Here is a 21,221-nt window from a genome sequence, read left to right on the forward strand (position 1 = left end):
ATTACATTTAATTGTTGCATTTCAATTAGGTCTTCCTACAAGGGTTTCCATTTGGATGAATAACAAACTTGTTGGTGTTTTAAAACTACTAAGCAACAAAATGCTTAATACCAAGATGACAATACTCACATAGTCTAAAGACTAGCCAATTCTTATTATCAATTATATGTGCACACCATTTGGGCCAAACTTCTACAAAACCAAGGGCAATTTTCTACTCTTTTGGCTCTACAAAACCAAGGTGGGTATACCCAAGGATGATACAAGACTGGGAAAACTGTATGAGAATTATCTTAGTTTCATTCTAATTCTCATCTCAAATTCTCCAATACATGTACAATTCTTGATACTTTAATAAACACATCCCATATAACAGATATAGCCAAAAATCTTCTATAGGTCTACAGATGTTCTCAGCAATAATGGCTAACTAAAGCTAAAACATTCCATGCAAACAAGTAGAGGCCAACTTTGAAGATCTACAGGAAATAAAAGTAAAGTTGATTATAATTCTACATTTTGACAATCATGTGTAACACATTTCTCTTTCAACTAGATTAAATTTGATCAGTGCCTAGTCCATTGGGGTTTAGAGTCTACTACAAATCTCTAGATCTAATTTGTTGCCTTACAACAAATTTTATCAGCAATTCTTATCAGAAATCGTCATTCAAAATCCTTTCCACTACTGCAAAAACCTTATCAAATTCATCAAAACTTTTACTTAATCCATTGAATTAATAGCCATGATAAACAGATATACAACCTAATTGAACTGCATTCAATTGCACAAGCCTTTACTTATACAACATCAAGATAACCAAGTAATCAAAAAAAGACAAAGTTCAAAAAGAACTGATATGGGGGTAGTTCATAATTTGTATTCATTTTCCTTGAAAATTGTATACAATTTACAATAGACTCAGAATGACCTTCAGAAAGAAACTCAAATCATTCTATATTCATGTATTCTCAAGATTTGACAGAGAAAATACATCACAAACTTTTCCTCAAAAATGGTGGACCAAAAATAGACTAAGTGTATCACTTAGCAAATAGAATTTGAACCTTTTCTCTTACCTTAGAATTTCACTTATATAGTGTGAAATGCAACAAGCTTCAAGCTAAGAGAAATTGACATGTGTCTTTTACAAGGAATATCTACACACACCTATCACAAAATGAAAAACTATGGGTAGTAGAAGATATCGAAATCAAATCATTCCTTTTGGTGGGTTAGCTTCTGTTACATGTTTTGATGTTGTTGAGTTGGCTATTGATCTGATTTATCTTCATATGTAACTGCTAAATTAGCCAACGATGAAGCTTGTTCTGACAAGGGCACATTAACGTCCACTTGCAAGCTTCCACCACCTTCACTCTGCATGGTAAGGACAACTTCTACCTTTTCCTTTTCTTTAATTGTATTGGCATCTTGTGAACTCGGTTCTGTAATTAAAAGTGACAGGTTTTTCTTGTCTTCTTCTTCTTATTGGGTTTGAGTAGTGATGGTATCAATGATTTGGACTTCCTCACCCTGCACCTCATCACTGTCAGTTTCATCTACATCAAACTATTCACTAGAAGCCATTTCTACCATCCACCTGTGAAATAATGTGTCATCTGGCAAATTGAATTGTAAAATATCCTTCTGTTTCTTTATTATATAATAAGCTTCATTATCAATATCAACAAATTCCCATTTTAAAGAATCAAAGAATATTTTGGCTTTCACCATTTCTTCTGTTGTGGTGACCCACTGTGCATACCCTGTTTCATTTATGACTTGATTCATTCTTAAACAAAATAAATCATCAAGTTCCTTCACCCATTCCTCTTTTCTTTTCAAACTATTTTTCTTATCTAGGGCATGAGGAAATAAATTGAATTTTTGGCTCTTATATTTGTCTAAGTAGCCTATTATTATCTTCTATAAATGTATCCTTTTGCTATCAAAATCAGGAAGATCAGAAACAATGTCAAAGGTTTTATCAATCTGATCACAAAAATTATTTATAATAGATAGACACAATAAGGTTATTGCTTTCTCCCTTCTCACCCATTTGTTCACAATAGGTTTTAGAGGCTCATCATCTTATTTTAATTCCTCCCAGATGTTAATCACCCTGGCCAATTGATCATGGATTACTGGCCATTCAACCTTGTCTCCTAGATATGTAAGAGTCGTTCTTAGTTTATCTCCATATTTAGATTCTAGCTCTACATGTAAGGCCCACAGTTTACTCTTTTCTTCTTCAAAATCCTTAGCATTATAATACTATGGCCCTTGGGGTGTGTCTAGTATTTCAATGACGGGGGTAGATTTGAAAGGTTCAATAGGGGGGTGAGGGTATGTTATTTTAGGCCTAGTGGATTTTTCTAGTAGCTTGTTCTCAAGCTCAACTCTCCTTTTTACCTCTTTATTGTAGGCATCCACAACTACCTCATATTTACTTTGTAATTCAAGTATTTCCTTTTCCTCCCTTTTAGCAGTAGCCAAGGAAAACTGAGAATAATCTACATTCATGTGGGCTGCCTGTACGTGTGAGGTATCAACAACTCTCCTCACAATAATATTCCCTATTAGTCCTGAACCATCAGGTTGTGCTGATATAATCTTGGATCCTCTTCTTAATGACCACATAACAAGAGCAACTTGATCATCACTGAAGCACTCCCTGCAAATTCCTTTTTATTTGGGTCTTATAACTCCAGTCTATTAGAAATAGAGTTGAAAATCAATGCATCTACAATATCCTAATTAGGTAATAATTGTATGTTAGAAGTTTTTATCATTTTCCTTTCCTCCTAAGGGGTAATGTTCTAGAATTCTTGCATCATTTGCTCCTTTATTTAGTTTTGGATGGAGGCTTCATCCATTTTTGGATGCCCTATTTTCATGTTCTTACATTTTTCCTCAAAATTGTGGATGTTTTCCCTCCAAGAAAATTGATGGAAAGCCCTAGACCTTACAAAACTATCATCTGACAAAAATTACTGGCTGGCTTGTTCCAAAATAGGGTCCAATTCCCTTCCCTTAAAATCAGCTACAGTTAACTCGAGGCTTGGCACAGGAGGTTCCTGGGGGTTCCCTTCATTGATCTCTACTTGAGTGACGAAAACTCCCCCTTGTGATCCAATTTGTTCAATTTTCTCAATAGTGAGCTGCTCCTCCCTAGTTCTCAAAGGGGTCTATGAAGGTGAATACTCCTCAACATGAGAATCCTCCTCTCTTATTATTTTCCTCCTCTTAGGGGAGGGCTCAGTAGGCCTCTCTTCCAAAACCCTACTAGTGGACTCAATTATTTGTTTGCCTTTGTCCACTATATTCTTTTTATTTTGAACAATAGTATATCCTGGCCTTTTTTGGGCAGTTAATTGACCTACCCTTATATTGGGAGTAAAACCCAATCTTCCCATTACTTCCCTGGCCTTATCCAAGTAGAACCTAATAAAGAATTGCTTCTTTTCATTAATTTCCTCTATTATTTTAGAAAAATTATTCATAAGTTTTCTCATCTTATCTACATTTGTAACTGCATTGTCCAAACGACTATAATCTGGATCAAAACAATGAATGAAATCCAAAATTTTAGAAAAGACTTTCCACTTTTCTTTCCTAGTCTCTTGCTCCTCCAAGGAGTACTCATTCCTTATTAAGTCTTTAGAAAAATAAAATTCATGCTCAATTTTACCAAGCTTAATTCTCTGCCTTAGAGCCAAATGATAAAATCCTTCAGAATCACAAAAATGAGGATGGGAAGTGGCCATCTTATAAGGATCCAAAATCTTCCATAGTTGTGATTACAAAATGATGAGCCACTATGCAAGTAGGAAAAATTAACCCCTTTTGTCTTTTCAATAGAAGGGCTTCCTCCACTCCTCGTTACTGCCAAAATATCTTAGCAACTCCTACCTGCAAAGGCAATTGGTAGGGTAGTATGTGAGGGCTTCCTTTAAAACCATATATTCTAAATACAATAGAAATAGAATATGGAATGACATCTCCCCAATTATGTGAAACTTTCAAACCACTTGGGTTGTCCATAGGCCTAATGAGATTCATTAATGCTTTGGGGATTCTGGGATTGTCCCTTAATAGGAGGCATCTCAGCTTTGAAGTGAAATACCTATCAAACCTAAGAAAACTAGCATTCTCTACATCCCAAGTCATATCTGCACTCCACAATTGAACTAGTAATGCTTCCCCACTCTCTTCTCTGTCTAATTCCATTTCTTTAGTAAAATATGTTACTCCCTTGAATAAGAACATGTGCATTAACAAAGAATAATGGCCAAAAGCTTGTTCCACCTTACCCTTAGCAATTCCAATCAATCCAATGTTAATCTCCTCAGCTAAGTAAGAAGCAAAATCAAAAATTATATCCACACCAAAAAGTGAAATCTGAGTAATCATATACATAAAATCCATAGGCATGAACTCTTCTTCATCTCTCCCAAAAATTTTACACAAGGACCTATATAATTCTATAGTCCTAGAATTGAAGTATGCCCTTTTGAAAGGCTCCCTAGAGGATGTTGTTATTGTTGGAAGTGTTGGAATTCTACCTATGTGTGTGCTCAACGCTCCTTGCCTAAGTGCATCTCTCTTAGACATATACTCATTTTCTAACCCTTTCAAATCAATGGGCACATGATAATCAGTGATAGGCCCTAAACTAAAAACTTCCCTAATCTCCTCTGCACTAATTCTAATCAAGGTTTCACCATCATTTCTCATCACTACCCTAAGGGCTTAGTCATAATTCTTAGCTACAGCTTCCAAAAGATCATAATCCATGAAAACACTAGGAACCACCAATTTCCCTAGACCAAAATTCTAGATGTTGGCATGTGGGGCAAAAAGGTTTCTCTTTGAAAACCATTTTTTGAATAAAAAAAGACCATTCTGTGAAGTTGTTGCATCCCTAACCTAGTTTCCTTTTTCATACAGCCCATCTATTATTTTCAGCCTAGGGTTTAATGAAGTTAGCCTCTTAACTTCTACAGTTTCAATAGTGGAACAAGGGAGCAGTTCAAGCAAATCATTGTGGATATTCCTATCCAAATAGTTCTCTTGACCAGAAAACACTTTCTATTTTGGAGCCATTTTAATTAACTCTCGAAGGAATTGAAATAGCAAAAGGATTATAATTCAAGTACTTACTTTGAATTTCACTCTAGTTCTTCTCAGTGTTACTGCAATCTTTCTACGGAAAAATGCTTCACAATCTTATCGAATCCAACACGATCTTCTCAACAACTATTTCTGCTTAGAAATGCTCTAAATATTTGTTCGAGTATGGTGGAATTAAGAAAATCTTCTGTGTTATACTCTATTTTTCTTCACACATGAAGCTTTCATCTCTCATAAATGCACAGGGTGGCATCATCTTCTATATTCAAATTTACACCGTGGATTTACGAAAAATCCTATGATCCAAGGATCAACCTAATGAAAATTTTGCATGTGTACCTTTCCTTCATTATTGGTGCCTCTGAACTAGACCCATAGAACTCTAGGGACACATGTCACTTAGGTGCTATCTTGCTATACATAAAGAGTGAGCACCTTGCCATAGCGAGATAGCGCCCATCATTGATCTTGATTTGATCATGCAGATGAAATTTGATGCATTTCTCAAAAGAAATATGGTGGGCCCCTTGTCGCCATGTCACTATTCATAACCTTCATGCAACTTGCAATAGTGAGATAGCAACGATCATGGATCTGAGATAGATCTGACAATCAGAGTCTTTCATATATTTTGTGAATAGGGCGAGGGTCCAATCATTGATGACGTGATGAAATCCTGCACTGCTAGCATTTTGATTCAAATTTTTGAAGACCTAGCTCTATTACCATGCTACTTGGGGCCCATATTTGTTTATTTCTCAGTCAGGCACTATGTTGCTAATGGTGAGAAGAACAAGTTCTCGATAGTGACATAGTGAATCTCGGTGTCTTTTCTTTTCCTAGCGTATATGTGTAGCCCATTAGATGCTAGCATGTTCCAAAGCTTTATAATTGATATTTGATGGAGTACTTTCTAGGACCCACTTACTCTGAAAAGTTTTTGTGGTACTACTTTTCATCTAGGTGCTATGTTGCTAATGACGAGAGACACCAATTCTTCGATAGTGACATAGCAATTTTTGGTGACTCATAAAAATTCAGGGTCAGAAAGATAAAGGTGAGTGAAGTCATAACTACCCTCATTAATGCATTTGAAACATAATAAAATAGCACGTGCATGACACAGCCTGAAAAAACTTACGATCATCAAAAAATTTAAAAGTGACTGTCGGCCATTATTTTTGGTGAAGGCGTCATGTCGCTAACGACGAAGTGCCCAATTTCTCTGATAGCAACAAAGCAACTAATCGAAAAAGCTAAGATTTCTGTTGACACCTTTTGTACCTCAATATTTTAATTCCTTTTCAGGTTCTAACATGTTTGTTATAAACGTGATGAAATATCTCTGAAACAATACAATCTATGGTCACCATATTTCCACTTGACAGTATCAATTTTCAACTTGTATCTTTTCATAGCGAGATAGAAATTGCTGTAGATCTTTTAGGGATCGGGCGGTAAAAAACACAAAAGAAAAGATGTGACTCAGGGCATGGAAAGTTTGAAAAGGATGGGAATCTTCACGTTTTTTTAGTTTTGTGCCCAAAAAATTTAAAAGAAAACAAGACCTAGGGTTTTGACAAAAATTTGCTTCAAAGACCTACAAAATATGACTTGGCTAGAAACCCTATTCACCATAGGTGGATCCCAATCTGAATTCTTCTATACCTTGGACAAAGGAATTCAATTATGAAAAAATTCAAACCAAAAAAACTATCATGGAAAAATCGTGATGAAGATGCCACCTGCAACTATTAGACTATCATAGAAAAATTGTAATGAAGATGACATTAAAAACTATTGGAGTATCATGTGTACAAGTCACAAAATGATTCCCACGTATGAAATTAAGTGTACTACATAGGATAGTGATGACTGAATTTCCATGCCCTCCAAATTTGGTGGTTGTAACATTTATACCAATTTCATTTGTGGGATACACACTCTTGATAAGTTAGTTAGCCTTGCTACTAAGGTTGATGGGGAATGTTGACACATGCAACCTGAGCATGAGTTTGAATTTGGTATTTCCTTGGAGATTTTTACTTATTTTCCAAATAGAAGTTATCATCTCCATTTTTTCTGTCATGATAAGTTGTCACAGGTTTTTTGAATAAATTTATTATCTTATGTGTATTTCTTCTCATAGAATGAACAAAACTTATTAATGCTCCACCAAAAGCCATAGAAGGAACAACAATCTAAAGTTTGGGCTTGCCACTACCAAGATCTCCTCCCTTTCCAAAGAACCCCAAATAGCAAAAGCAAACATACAAATTCAAGATTGTTTAAGATTTACCCAATAGTAATATCCCAGGAGTCTAAGAACAACATTTGACAACAAGGGTGGTGACGAGAAGTGTGGGGTAGCATCCCTTCAGACCATATAAATTCTTCTATAGTTCATGTTTTGAAGGCCATAAAAACCTATAATTAACATTAGAATTCATGGTTTGAATAATATAAAGTCTAGGTCACATTGCACTCTCCCCTGGAACATCCACTATAAAAGTCAAAACTCATAAACAAAAAATAAATCAATTTCATTTCTAGGGCTTTTATAATTCCCCAATAAAGTTTGACTCATGAGGCTTCACCAATATGTCACTTTAATGACTTAGATAACTATTTTTGGTGTTTGAATTAAGTTATGTCATTATTAAACGCATACTTTTCCATTAAATATAATGGCTCCTCAATAATACTTTATGAAGATAAGTAATAAATTTACAATATAGCCATTATAAATAGCTTTATTACTATTACTATAATTTTAATATCTCATTGATTACTCATCATCTCTCTGTCTCATCTGAACCAGTTGGTCAACCATTGCTTCCATTGCACAACCAACTTCCTTACTAAAAATATTAATGGTTCTCTCTATTAACTCCTAACCTACTATAACTAGTAATTCCCTGAATATTTGATAAAATCAGTAGTGCCAAGGGTCGTCACTACATTGAGATTGATCTAGGTGCCTTGCCAAATGTAGAAATATTGGATACATAACTTACTATAAATTGTAATTGTACCTAATTGAAATAAATGAGGAGCAATTGTAAACACTTATGTATTATAGAAGGGAAAGATCCTCTTGTTTTTCCAGATGGGGCCCTCTAGCCATCAGCCTTAACCTACGAGGGCCAATAATAGGTCAATCCAAACATAAACCATGGCGACCTAAAATGAGGACATTACACTTTATAACCGATCCTACTTGTCAAAAAATACATAGGACACTTCAACAAACACTTTGACGAGCCCTCTTAACTTCAATGAGCTCTATTCATCTTTAGAGATCCCATTTTTCATCACCAAATCTCCATTAAATGATCTCTAGCTTCTCATGGAGTTCCTATATTAGAAGCTTCATACATAGTATCGCTTCCATCATCTGCAATAGCTGGTGATAATCTAGATGTAACCAATGCATGATTGCCAACTAAAGAAATACTAGAGCCAATGTTGAGATCTAACTCCACAATAATAGCTAATGAGTTTCCATGTTTTTTTATCAATGGGTTAATCTATTGAATTATTAGAAAATTTACAAGTCAATAAAAAAACTCATCAAATCAAGCTCGGTGTTATTCTCAATTATAACAACAACCATTTAGGCTAACTGTTGGTAAACTATATATTGATATTTGGTTGAAACTCAATAGTTTGGATGGTGAATCTGATAATGTTTTTTATGGTTGTAGAAGAAGAACTCATTTTTAGCATATCCTAGCTCAAAATAGTTTCCACAAAAATTAAGATCTACCAAATATTCTACACCTCAAAATAGAAAACAATCAAATGATGCTAGTTGTGCACACCACATTTACTTTGGTTCTAATTATCTTCCTACCAAATAATAGTATAGGGCTTTTCTATAAAACAATGCTACTAGCTACCACATTTCTAAAATGATCAACTGCATGCCACTATCGACTATACTCTTGCACCTATGCTTGGTGCAAGCAGTAGTATATAGTACTTAAGATACCACTGAATATCTAAATCATTATTTTTCAAAGAAGTTGTAAGGCATAATTTGAGTGAATTTAAATACTCCAGGAAATTCCTGAGTGCGGATGTTTCAATTCCTTAGTGTCAAAACTTGAATATATTTCATGCTTATCATTTCCTCTAGCAATTCTTAAAACATCATTAAAATAATTGTTCCCTTTGACAACGTCAAAGAGTATATATATACAATATTTTTGAAGTTGTTTTGTGCTAAATGAACATTTTGTGATCAAGTCTTGTAAATATCTTGGTTGGTACAATTGCAGATTTCTTACTAGCTTTGTTAGTAGTACCCAAGATTAACATTGATGACATTAGTATAATTCCAAGTTTTTCTCTTATATTCCTATTAATTGTACTTGATTGTCAAATATGTTAAAGAAGAAACAAATGCTAGTTAATTTATAAACTATAACTGACCTAAATTGCTTGATGTATTTTTAAAATTTTGAGATGTATATACTAAGAATTTTTTGTTGCTACAGGCCAAGCCATAGCTGACAGATAGTTCAAAGCTTCCAACTATTATGGATCTTGTGATTAAAGAGTTGCTGAACTTGAAACATCTTCAGCAAGTAAGTTGCATGCAAAATATTTATTTTGAAGGGAATTGACATTATTTTTAAAAATACATTCAGTTTATACAATTTTACTCATGTTTTGGTGGATAAAAACTTAACGTTCTTCCACATTTCTTGCCCATTTTATTGCATATCAAAAATAAAACATAATCTTGCCATTTTCCAATAGTTAAATGTCTTTAACTGTGATTGGAATTTGGCATAAAATGTATTTTTTAGGTTAGATTGTGAGCTAGTTCTGGTTGATCGCCATTTGAAAATTAGAGGTGCTAATCCTTTCATTGAAGATAAAATTTATAGTGCACTACATATCATCATACTTACCAAAAAAAGTTGAGTCAAACATTTGATTATCTAGATTGAAAGTCATTTTCCACTTCATAATCTTAGCAAGAAGAACACCATAAGTGCTTGTGAACCAAGTATTTATGATGAAGCAAGAAGGAAAGAAAAATGAAAAAATGTACTGAGTCGAGAGATAGACATTGGAAAGAAAGCCATTGAGTATAAAAAGTATTAAGATCAACTTTAAAAATAATGTTTTAATTGACAAGCACAGAGTAAGATTAGTAGCTAAAGAGCAACAAATTTTCCTTGTACATCTGTGCACTATCTCCATGATTCCATGTTTGGTCCTTAGCCTCTTTGCAATAACCACATGATCGATGATTGCCAAATAGTGCCAACATACTATGTGGAAAGACCCTTTCTAGATCATATTTCAATGCAACAATTTCTCAAATGATGGTGCTTTGAGGGGACAATGATCATCTTCAACTATGTGACTTTGGCTCATTGCTTCAAATTTGTTAGAGGATATAGAAACTTACTGAGTGTAAACAACAGGTATGTTCTTAGAAAAAAAACCCATACTCATTGTAAACAGTAGTTATGGACTTAATGCATATTTCATGAGTTGTGATTCATAATCATCAGCTTGAATTGTTTGTTTAATACCTAATGCATTGAGGTGACGCTTACAATTTGAATTCATAACAACCATTTCTCATCAACTTAAATTTTTTTTTTAGTACCCATTGCATTGATGTGACACTTACAAGGTTGAAGTATTGCAACTTCCTAGAAGGTCTGCCTACTCAATTCCATGATGATCCAACTTTCCTTGATCCTTGGGAGAATGATCTAGGAGCATCAAGGTCAAGGTTGAAGGCATGAGAAGACATTAAGGTCTCAAGATAACCAACATGACCATGTTATAATAGTTGATGTAATAAGACCCTATGAAGGTCCTTTTTGATATGTTTGTAATCATTTTAGTCACATTTGAAAACACTAATTAACAAAAAACCATATGTGCAGATATAAACATTAATCACAACATGTTCAATTTATTTGTAGGTATATTTTCCTGTGAAGAAAGACCATGCCTGACAATATGAATCTAGAAGAAAATAATGAGACAATGGTTGCATTGTGGGCTTAGTTCCAAAGAAAACTTGATAAATGTTATTGTCCTTGCAAAAAGTGTAAGGATTTAAAGAATTGAAGAATTCTAATCACAACAGCCCAGAGTCATTGTAGGCAATATGGTCATGTGTAAGGGGGCCACGATTTTCATACATTGTTGAATGTGAATTTCCTACTGGAGGAACATGGAGGTTTGAATATCCAAGTTGAGGATAACACTCCCATGGAAGAAGATGATAATGTGCTAGAGGACATGATTGAAGAAGATGGTATTGGGGCAAGTGATAAAGAGACTCACAATGATGGTACTAGTGAATCTAATAATAATAATGAAGATGGTCTTGATATACCTTTACTTGAGAAGGCACACGAGCTCTTATACCCAGGCTCCCAAACAACTCTACTATTGGTTATAGTGTTGTTGGTGAACTTAAAGGTCATGAATAGCATATCCAATGTAGCAATGTCATGTATGCTAAGGTATGTCATTTTTGTCATCTTCAATGTTAGCATACAATTACTATTCATTATATTAACAATGCATATTTGTTGTTGTAGGTTGATTAGTGAGTTTTTATTACCACCATCAAACATTTTGCCTCGTTTATACCAAGAATTATCTAACAGTATGGATCAGATTTGAATGAAGTATCAAACAATACATGCATGTCCCAATGATCACATTCTATATCATAAATAACATGACTTTGCAACAGAATGTCATGATTTTCATGTTAGTAGATATCAATTAGATCAAATAATAGAAAAAGTGCCTCACAAGGTTCTTTGGTACATTCCCATTATTCCACGTGGTCTAGAATGGTTATTCAGGTGTGCTAGCTTGGCACAATTTATGGATTACTATGCATGCAATAGAAGTCAAGATGACATTATGTGAATGCCTGCCGATGGTTCTACATTTACAGAGATAGAAGAAACATGGTCACACTTTAAAGAAGAACCTCATAATCTGAAACTTTCATTGGCAGCAGATGGTGTGAATACATATGGAGAAATGAGATCTATTTACTCAGTATGGCCTATTTTTGTTATTAACAATAACATTCCTCTTTGGATGTCCATAAAGAGGGGGCACATAATGTTGTCAATGATTGTGCCAGGTATTTTTTTTTATAGTTATCTAAATTAATTTATAAATAGTGCATGAAAATAGTTATAATAATTACGTAATGTTTATGTTCATTCAATTGCTAGGTAAATACCAAGTTAAAGATATGAACGTGTATATTGAGCACTTAATTGATGAGTTGTTGAAGTTATGGAATGGCATCACTATGTATGATATTTCTAGACTGATAGGACATCAACAATTTCAATTCCATGCAATACTTGTATGGACAATACATGATGCCCCTGGGCTAACTCATTTTTGCAGTATGTTATATTGTTAAGATCACATATTTTTGGTCTATTATAGTCCTTACACATTACTATCAAATACTTAAGTTGCACATGATAATTTTACATGATCCAATTATACATGATCTTTTAGGTCTTCAGACAAAGGGAAAATTTGCATGTCTAGTTTGTGGTCCAAAGATGAAATGTCATCATTCGAGAAGTTTAGGAAAGCAGGTGTTTGATGAGTGTAGACACTTTTTCCACAATAATCATAGGTATCGAATTGCCAAAAAAATCTTTTCAATGGGAAAGAAGAGACATCATCAAGGCCACAAAGAATGACACCTCATTTATGGAAGTTGGAATACGATCGACTAAATCATCGAGGTAATGTCCAATTTTTCGTCTGAAGTTTACAATTTGTATTTTGATATTGTCTTATATTTACTAATCTTGTAACTGGTGCTCATGAAGGTCATCAAGGCATCAATGATCAACTTCCTAGAGGAATGAAAAGTTATCCTACTCAATTTAGTAGGTTACCATACTACAAGAATCTCCCAGTCGCACATTTTTTTGATGCTATGCATATTGGAAAGAATGTAACAGAGACACTATGAAAAATGTTGGATGGAAGGTGTGATAGAGAAAAAATTGCTAAAATTTGTACTGACATTCATAAATCTAATCATGCACTAAAAATTTTCATTGAATCAAATAGGAATGGAGATCGCATAAATACAAGTGCCCTTCCTTGGTTATTAACGAAGCAACAAAGTGATGCATTAAAATAAGTCATAAAAAAAAACAAAATTTCCAATAGGATTTGCTGCAAATATAAGCACTCTTCTATCAAAGAAAGGTTATTTTGGGCCAGGGTTGAAGACACATGATTGGCATACCTTCCTCAAGGTAAGTCATGTTTTTTATTTACAGTATATTTGTAAGATTGAATGTAGTACCAATTGCATTATTTAATAATATATTGAAATGATCATTTTTAAATAATTGTTATTCGTCCTACCTCTATCCCTTCCACAATAGTTTACAATAGTATTAAACAAGTTATATATGATCTTGGAAAATATATGAGGTTAGAAGAGTGTTTTTTCTTAGATTTGTAGCTTTTTATCTAAAATCTATTGTATAATTTTATTTTAAATCTCCTCTATGTGTTTTTGCATGTTGAATCTCATTTAGGTGGTTATCATGTAAAGAAATTGATTAAAAAGATATAAAATATTAGAAGAGAAAAATTCCACAGCTTATGTGTGAAATGCAAAAGTGTTTACCTCCAACATTTTTCAATGCTCAAAAACAATACCTCATACATCAAGTTGAGGAGATTGAATTGTGTGGACCTGTACAAGCTAGATCAATGTGGATGGTTGAGAGGCATTTGAAATTTATGAAGGGCTTGGTTCAAAAAAGAGCATGTCTTGAGGGTTCTATGATAGAGGGATATATGATATACTAGACCATGGTGTATATCAGTGAATATCTTCCAAAGTTTGCAGCAGGTATCCATCTAGATCACGTTTGGGATCCCAACTGTAATGACAAATTCAAAGGGGAGTACCTGACGGAGAAAGGTAGATCGAGGAGGGTGAGAGGTAATTATAAGTTTTTTTTTTAAATTAAAAAATTCTTATCCATCATCAATATATATAAGTTGTTTCTAACCGGTGTAATTGTCTTCTTTATAGTTGGTCGTGAGTGGGATGCACTACACTTGTATATTACAAACAATCTTGATTGGATGATAGTGTGGATTGAACAGTCTCAAGAAAATGGTTACTCATTAACATGGGATGGTGTTGCATCATTGGTTAAAGAAGCTCATCGCAATGGAGATCTCAATGTTACGCCAATGGTACTTGATCTAATATATGGCTTAAGAGATACAAAGGTATGAATGAGATTACTAATCATGAGACATAAGTTTAATATCAACTCACAAATCAATGAGAAGATTCTTGGCATGTTTGAATAATTGTAGGTCAGACAACACAAAGCTATGTACTACCATGGCTATAAATTCTGCACAAAAAAGTTAGATGAAACGAAAAAAATGTGTGATTCCAGGATAAGTGTTGTCTTTGCGATCACCAATATTTCATCTAGAACTGCCATACATCCTCAACAATCTAAAAATTGATACTATGGAATTTTGGATGATATGCTTGAGTGCAACTTTAACTCATTCAAAATAGTTCTATTTGTCATCAAATGGTTTAGGTTACGACTAAATTGAAATGATCCTGATAGGACTATTATTGAACATGAAAATGGATTTACTATGATTAATACAAGGTATTTTGAGCCAGTCGGAGATGAGCCCTATGTTCTTCCAAGTCAATGCGAGAAAGTGTTTTACTTTGGTGTTCTAGAAAAACCAGGTTGGTTATTTTTTGTTAGACATGACCCAAGAGGAAGGCTAGTAAAGTATAATGTGATCCAAGAGGAAGATATTGAACAAGCACAAGAGGAAGTAAATGATTATCAAGAATGACAGTTACCCAATGATGAAGAAGAAGAAGATGGTGATGATTTTGTTCATGCTAACGATAATGGTGATAATGATGATGATGATACTGATGACGATCATGATCATGGTGATGAAGATGGTGATGATCATGGCGATGATGGTCATGATGATGATAGTGATCAAGAGGATGATGTTGGTGATGAAGATGGTGGTGGTGGCAATGATGATCAAAGTGACGAGTATGATGATGGTGATGATGATGATGATGATGATGATGATGATGATGATGACATGGATGATGATCATGATGATCAATGAAATCTTCAGATACGATCAATGTCAACTATGTTGGGGTCTTGTATGACCAAATATTTCTTTCCAAACCATATGTGCACATATAAACATTAAGTAGAAGATGCCAAATATTTTTTTAGATATAAACATTAGTTACACTAAATTTTTAACTTAAGACAAATGATTTACATATAAAATATACTTTATTATTAATATTTTTTTTGGTAAGTCTATTACTTTAATTTTGCTGCTGATTTTTAATACTTACTAATTTTTTTCATAGGGCGATATGGATGCACCATGTTAGACACCTTAAGTAGAGGTAAACATTAATTATTGTAAATTTTAATGTCAATATAGAAACAAATTTCCTATTATTATGTTCTTTTCTTGATGGCTTTGGAGTTATTTTGATGAAAGTATACAAATATTTGATGTCACAAATGATAGGAAAAAGCTACAATGATCGCTAATCAAATGCAATCTGAAATACAAGAATCATATCTACATGACATTGGCCTTAGTACTAACCCTGTGTTCATCACCCAAAAAATTACTCAAAGATACACTGATGAGCTTGTTCAAATTATCATCAAGGGTGACAGAAGTGAGGAGAAAGAGGCACTGAGAATAGAATTGGACCGTAGAATCCAATCTTTGAAAGTAAGCAGTAATTCGACTAAAGCAGTAATAAAAGTTTAATAGATATTAATATTTTATAGTATCTTATGGATCATGATGTCTAATTTTATGTGTTCTTGTATAGACATATGTGCCAGTTGCGACATCACATGCTGAACATGGTCAAGGTTGTTTCACAGTACCTTCGTGTAAGTAACACTTTGTTTGTTTTGATCAACATTATAAAACTTCCCTTTTTTTTTTGTCAAAATTTCTCGCTAGTATCCCATTTCATCTTTATCCATTGCAAATTTCTTTGCTAACAATATTCTATTATTTACCTCATGATGAAGTGCGGACTCCTCCTTCAGTTGGCGGTCCACTATTATCTGTTGCATTGTCGGCAACAAGGACCATGCAAACATCATTGTCTATGCCCAGTAGAATGGGTAAAACCTTGTTTTCCTATATTTTGTAATGTGCTATATTTTGTAATGTCTTCCTACAAGTTTATGAACAATGAAGTAGCACATTAGTGCTTAAATGATGTCTACAAAATCTTGCATACACACAAACACATGCATACACACACCACGCATACATACATACATACATACATATATATATAGCCACACATAGAGAGACAAGGACATAGGCAGGGAGGTAGACCAACAGAGAGTAGTACTAAAATTGTTATTTAATTGTTATGATGTTTTAGTTGATAGAGAAATAGAGAGCAGTGCTACTGAAGTTGATCCATTTCCTGGAGTAGTTCATGTGATTAGTACTAGTTTGTATGAAGGGACATTGTTACTGAATAAGAAAACTATGTTTCCATTAAGAGAACGAAAGCTTCCAGGTGCTTTAAAATTGATATTATTTAAAGAGTAAATTTAGTTTACTTTTACATTACTCATTTTGGAATAATAAATTCTTTATGTTTTTGTAGGTAATAATGCTTTCTTTGAACATAATTTTCATTGGCATTGAGACTATTTGGACCCACCATACGTAAAAGGTACGTAGTTTCATATCATTGCTACATAATTTTTCTTTTCTTCTATTTATTGTAATATATTAAAGTTATTGATCTAACAATCTATTTGTTTTTAAAAAGGTGGAATTTACAAGCTAGGGAATTAAAAAATCAGCTGATTGAATCCATTGATAAGAAATTTGGGAAAAACATTTTTGACTTTGGCCTACCTTTGAAAAGAGCAGAAAAGCATATAAAGACTATGAGGGATCAATATAGAATGGGGTCTTAAGGATAACCCAAAGTATGACCGTCCTCTTATGATTCCACTAATGGAGTGGAATGAAATAATAGAAGATGCAAAGGAGAAAAGGCTATCTGAAGATAGAGATAATGAAGCAGCACAGGGAAAAAAGAGGTATGTCATTATAGTATTAAGTACATTGTAATCATGCACTAATGATTGATATTTGTAAATATATAATCTAAGATGTTTGAAATTTTTCATAGATTTCAGGACACATCCATGGCTACAAAAGCGAGAATAGAAAAGGTTGGCCAACACAAAGTTGGCTCTGGTGGCTATATGAATCTGCAGTCTCAACTTGTAAGTAGAGCAATGAATTTTGTTTTTTTTTAAAATATAATGTTGCAAATAGTTTTGTTTAATGAAACCATACATGGAAAAAATATGTTATCAAGCAAAAACCATAGGGCACAGATTTCAATCTAGAGGTCACAGATGAAGATAGAAAAATTACTTTGAAGGAAGGCTATAAAGTTGTGGTTGCATGCCTATGTGAAGAATCTGTAAGCCTTGCCCAAGAATCTAGTGCACCAAATGATATCTCATAGGTAAATTGGTTAGATGAAAAGTAAATGAAATTAAATAGTTGAGAAGATTCTTTTTTGGTATTAGTTTTAAACATAAATTGACTACATAACAATGTGCATAACATTTTACTGCAGCCTTCATATCCTACCACAAAACCTTCTCCTGACAAAGGCCATGATGTGCATTATAGTCATGGAGGTATTAATTTGCTATTGGAAATTAATTATGCAATTATAAATACAATTTAACATCTTCATTTGGAATTTCACGTGTATCCTTTTTTTGAATATTTTAGAGCATGTTGAACATCATGCTGAAGGAATGGACCATGTTCCAAGTGTTCAACATGTTCATGCAATGGTAGATCAAAATGTTAATGTACATGATGTGGCATTTCTAGGTAATAAAAATGCATTTTATGTTGTACTGATACTTAATTAAAAACATGTAATAGTTAGAAAAAGAAAAAGAGTATTCCAATTTATCGCATTCACTTGTTCTTGCAATAGAGCCCCCTTTAGTGCAGCAACCTCCTGCTCCTCCAAAGAGAAGGAGCCATCATAATTTGACATTTCACGTGCCATAAGAGGAGGAGAATGAAGAAAATATGGATGTCCCTATGAGTTCTTTTCTTAAGAGAGCTCAGAAAAACAAAAAAAAAGAAATGATATTTTAAAAATCTTCTTTGATAAACCTTGTTGGATAATGAAAGAACTTTGTTTTAAGTAATTATGTATGAATGATGCATATTAATATAGATTTTTATTTATGTTAAGGAATATTGTTATGTGTTAATGAAGTTTTGATTAGTATTGTGTATTAATGATTTTTATATCATATTAATGAATGTTATGTGATTGTATTGATTGAATGTTATAGTTCATAAATGGATGAATGAATGAATGAAGTATGTAATTAGATGATAATGGGTACTTTAGATTGATATTAGGGGGAGGGGGGTGAGGCCAGATGAGCTTCCACCTTCATGTGGTTGGCCTTGTTAAGTAGAGAATATTATAGTATTCTTGAAACCAACCGAAGCTCAAATTTGTTAAATCTTAAAACACACATCCCAATTATCTTTAACGAGACTGAATTTTTTTTTCTTGTAATAGTCTCATTGCAGTCATCTTTTGGTTCCTTGAACATATGGTTCTTGCTTAGTTTAAATCCCAATTATTAGATATGTGTCCACATTGGAGTTAGTTTGGCATAGAAACCTACATATTTTATTATATATATTTAGTCAACTGAAAGCAATGTAGAAAGCATTCACATAGTTGATGTCTAACAAAAGAATACAAGATGCATATACTATTTAGCATGGAAATCCTTGTAGGTGAATTATGTTTGTATGTACACACACACATATATGTATGTATGTATATAACTTCAAACAAATGTGTAGACTCAATTAGCAAGAGACACCAACCTCAAATCCTGCAATGCAGAAGGAAATAACCTTTGAAATGCAAAGTGTTTATAATGTAGGTAGATTTGCCTTAGATCTCCTTCAAGGTCTTCAAAAAATATGCCTTGTACTTATGAATAATCCACCAAGATTTGAAATAGTATTTTTCAATAAATTCTCTAAACTTGGAATATACCTTCATAAAAATTCTGCCATAGATCTGCTCATCATATTCAAAATAGGCCTTCACATGTATGTTCACTTAGGCTTGATTTAGGTCTTCCAAAAATTTGGCTTATAATTATGCTCTTGAATCTCTTAAAATCTTCTTTGTATTCAAATGATATTTAATGAATTGATTGGTACAAATTTCCTCATACTTGAATCCAACTATCATTGTCATTGTCAAATATAACACAGACATAAAATCATTTTGTTTATTCACTTGTTATACAAGTTAGTCTTATCTTTTTAGTTTTCACAAGTTGTGCACTTATGCATCTTTGGGATATCCACAAGCTATTAAAGATGTTTGGATGGTTCATGTCCTCATTTTTTTTGTGTTGTTTGTAGGGTTTTTGCCATGAAGTCTAAGGATAGACATGTTGGATGTTTGTGATAGACATGTCCACCTATAAGAAAAGTATCAAATGTAGAAAAAATGCAAAGAAAATATTGTAAGGGTTTCAGGTGTCTTTAGGCCTAGTACAGCTCGTAAGGGTTTTTGGTGTGTTTGGAAGGGTTAGTGAAGTTATAAAACCTTTGAAAAGGTTAGTGAAATATATTAAAGGCATATATGATTATAACTTGTCAAAGTTGAAACTTTGTGTCAACTTAGACAACAAATTTTAGTTTATAACTAACTGGTAACAGTCAGATAGTTAGATAGCAGTGGTTGTTTACTATTGTTTGGTTATTTAGAAGGGATTTGTCGAGTGTTTGGGGGAGAAGTAGAGTTGGGGTGGTGAGACAAGGCATTGTGAAAAAATTATAATCAATAAAATAATCCTGTTCTCTGCAATTTAGTCTTTGTCCCATGGAACAGTGAGTTCCTATGATGTATCAAATGCATTTTGACTAATATTTAATGTGAGAACATTTTATTATTTTTGTTATCTTTTCCACACTTTCTTTTAATTTTCATTGCACGTTGACTAAGGAATAATAGACTGGTGCATTCAAACTAGTGACTAGTTAGACAAAGTCAATTGTACTTATTCTATAGTTTCCAATGTAGATTCTCTTCTACCACCTATAGTCACTATTATTGGTGGGAGACAATGAGGTTGTGATTATTTATTTGTACTATATTAATCAAATGCAAGAGAGTGGGAAAACTTGGTGCAAGTGCAGTGTTCGATGGTAATTGTTGATGGAGGTTTAGCGTGGATTAGACACCAATCTAATAGACAGTGGATCATTTCATGTTTGAAGATGTTTGGGGGGTGAATCCTTCATGTTTGGGGGGTGTCTCTATTATAAAAAATGAGACAGTAGAGCACTGCTAGTGTTATGATGGGGAAAATATGTCTTTCATTGTGATAGACTATTTCTAAGTCATTTGTGTTGTTTCTTGCTATTGTCAAGAAGTCTTTTTTTTCCTTGAGACCATGAACAAAATTATCTACCATTTTTGCTAATGATAAACTTTTGACTTGAACAATGATAAAGTTTATTAGTAATCATTATAGTGGAACAACTTTTGACTCGTTCAAAAATTTTAGTTGAAGGTGTTGGAATTTATAGTGAACCCTAAGCTCCTAGAAATCACCTACAACCAAAATGCATGTTACATCTGTGTCTGAGAGAGAATATGATCCAAAAAGCATGCCTACTTTGGTGATTTGGCTATTATTGCAGCACTACAAAGTGTCTTATAGTGTTTCTCATTTTCTTAAATAATAAGCAATTAGTTCATGATTTCATCATATTTTATAGTGGAACAACTCCAAGAATCTTGGGTAAATTGCTTGCTATAAGACTTTCTTGTATAGGACACTCAATAATGTGGGCTAAGTGGTGGGCATAAAGAGGAACAAGAAATAATCTATACAAGTGCATGGTGTAGTAG

This window comes from Cupressus sempervirens, chromosome 5 (assembly GCF_028749045.1).
Source record: "Cupressus sempervirens isolate cs-2001-9-10 chromosome 5, ASM2874904v1, whole genome shotgun sequence".
Taxonomy (NCBI): Eukaryota; Viridiplantae; Streptophyta; class Pinopsida; order Cupressales; family Cupressaceae; genus Cupressus; species Cupressus sempervirens.